The sequence below is a fragment of the Pygoscelis adeliae genome, unplaced genomic scaffold (assembly GCF_000699105.1).
Source record: "Pygoscelis adeliae isolate BGI_AS28 unplaced genomic scaffold, ASM69910v1 Scaffold402, whole genome shotgun sequence".
Taxonomy (NCBI): Eukaryota; Metazoa; Chordata; class Aves; order Sphenisciformes; family Spheniscidae; genus Pygoscelis; species Pygoscelis adeliae.
Window position 1 is genome coordinate 6646619 of NW_008824411.1, and position 2762 is coordinate 6649380.

Genomic DNA, 2762 nt, shown 5'->3' on the forward strand with positions numbered 1-2762 from the left:
AAAGAGTCCCAGCACTGCAGGAGCAAAGCCAGTGGCCACCAGCCCCAGGGCCCTGAGCCACAGAGAATTTTCATATCCTGCCTTTTTAACCCTTGAATTCCACTCCCCCCCTTTTATTTTTCTCCCTGTGGTGTGACATTTCTGCATTTTAAGGCATTCCCAAATTCATGAGCCTGAACTTTCAGGGGGTCCCTGCAGCCAGGCAGGGATGCAAGGCCCCTGGGGCAAGAGCAAACTGCCCAGGGCAGTTGGGGACACGAGGACAGGGAGGGGTCACAACAGCCCCAGCAAGGCATGGTGGGGAGGGAAGCCACGGTGCCTTGCTGCTGCTTGGCTCCCGGCTGGGGTTGGAAAAAGATGCCAGGGTGGTATCGGACTGGACACACATCAGAGCAGGCACGTCTCATGCTAATCGTGAGAGACTCGACCATCCTGGTCCCCAGACCAGGAGAGACCAGGGACCTCGCTGTGTGCTGTCCCTGCCGGGTTTGCTTTGCTGCCTTGGAGGCAGAAGGCTGCAAAGTCCAGCCCTGACTGACCCTCCCAGCTCACCAGGCGCTTTCCAACCCTGGCAATTCTCGCAGGATATAAACTGCGCCGGAGGGAAGTGCCGGGGCAGGCGAATAAAGGTGTTCCCACGAATTAATAGGAGGAAGAAAGAAAAACATGTGCCAGTTGGGACTCGCCCCTGGAGCGGCGCATTGTCTCTGGTGGGCTTGCTGCGCATTTAGAGCGGGGCCCTTTGAAGGCTGATTTAAATCCACTCCTGGGACGTGTCACCTGTTGGCATCGTGCCTTCCCCAGCTCTCCGATGAGGTTTTTGTCTCGTTGAACACTGGCGACAATAAGGGTCACTGGAGCACGCAGCTGGGCAAAAGCACAGGCTGAGCCGTGTTTCCCAAAAAAAACCCAGCAGCCTGCAAGGGGAGGAGGGGAAGGCAGGCAGTAAACAAGCTGCAGTGAGCCCTGCGAGACAGCAAAGGGATGCTTCTCCCCCCGCTGGCTTCCTGGGAGAGGGAGCTGGCCCCGCAGCTGCAGCACGGGGCTCTTCTCTGCTGGCTTGTGAACATGTGCAGGGAGGGGGCATGGGCATAGGACTGCCACTAAACCTCCCCTGGGACAGGGAGCGACAACCTCCCACCCCAGCCATGAAACCCTTGCCCATGCTGGGGGTCTCTCCCAGGCAGGGGTTTGCTAGCCGGCATGTGTTTATTGGATGGAGAGGAGATGTTTACATTGCAAGCTGCCTTTGCTCTCCACTTCCCTTCGGGGTTGCTTGGAGCTCAGCAGGTGAAAAGAGGAGCTGCCCAGCCCCGAGGCCTGGATGGCATGAGGGTCACCCCACGCCGCCAGTACTTCCACCCGTAAACACTCTGGGCTTGTTTGCAGCCACCTCTGGTGGCCAAAGTTTCTGGGAAATCTGCAGGTAGGAAGCACATTTCCAAGAATTTGGAGCTATCGGAGCTGTCAGTGTCCTGATTAAACAAACCCTCTCTGCAAACCTAGGGAAAAGGGTTGGGCATGGCTTTATGTTGCCTGTGGCTTAACAGCTCCCCTTTATGGGAGCTATTTTGGGTCTCTCCTGGCCTGACTGGGTCTCAGCACCAGCTCCTGCCTCCTTTTTCTTCAGCTGAGCCATTAGATTCAGGTGCCCACAGCTGAACTTGGTCTGAATATGGGATCCTGAGCTAATTTCTATGGGTAAAACACAGCATTTGTTTCTGTGTTGAAACCTTTGCTCTATACATAGGGTGCAGGAACGGGGGTATTGGGGGAAGGCAGTTTCTGTTGTAATGCTTGGTGGCTTTGCCCTGCCCAAGCAACGTGAGGAGGTGAAAAGCACCTGCATTTCACCTTGGTCCTGGACAGCCTCAGGGGATTAACACACATATCATAGCTACCGCAAGGTTGCGGTAAAGAATGAGCCGGGTTGTCCCTGGAGGGAGGGTGGGGACCCCACTCTTGAGATGGGCAATAAATCAAGGTGAGGCCTTAGCCAGCACTTCCACCTCCTCCTGGCTGAGGATCCAGCTCTCCCTGGCCACTTTCCCCCCAGGCTCTGGCTGTAGAGAGGCTGTGTCTTCAGTAGGGTGGCTGTGATGGTCAGGAGGGTCCAGTTTCTGGAGGGATAGCAATTTTGGTGCCAACCTCCCCCCCGGAGGCTGGCACGGGGCAGCCCAGGATCCTGTCATCCCGAGGCAGGCGTGTGGGTGGCATGTGCTTGGCCTGGTACCTGCGTGTGCATACACATGTGGGCACGCAGGCAGCAGCTCTTTTCTGGTAGTGCTGGCGTCGCTCTCCCACCCCTTGGGTCCGGGCTGGGAGGTGCAGAGGGCTGAGCAGGAGCGGGGATGGGACAGCGAGCCAGCTGCCGGGGTGGAAAAATACTGGGCAGTGCCTGCAGTTTGTTGGGTGCCCCTTGGCACCGGGGTGCCTCTGAAGTGGCTGCTCCCGCACCCACGGTGGGGCTGGGGGATTTCTCCTCCCTCGTGTGGCAGTGACTGATCCTGTGCTCTGGAGCGAGGGTCTTGGTTGCAAATCCAGGTGCTGGAGCCTGTTACCTGCTCCAAGGGGCAAAGCGGGGCATAGAGCAAGCATTGCCTGTGCCCCCATCCCCAACATGTGCACCAAGCCATAGCCTGGGCCCAGGGCTCGGGGGTGGTGGGGGTGCTCCAGTTCCTCCCTCTCTTTCCCCGCTGCCCTGTTTACCCAGGGCGGCTGATTTCCATCCCTGTGAGTTACGCAAAGTCAGCCGCTAATGT

At 57.9% G+C, this 2762-nt stretch overlaps 1 protein-coding gene across 1 annotated transcript in view; it reads left to right on the forward strand.

The window, feature by feature from the left end:
* The window catches only part of GLUL (glutamate-ammonia ligase), an 11482-nt gene that overhangs the window by 1491 nt on the left and 7229 nt on the right, over positions 1-2762 (forward strand). The gene's annotated exons all lie outside the window — the stretch shown is intronic.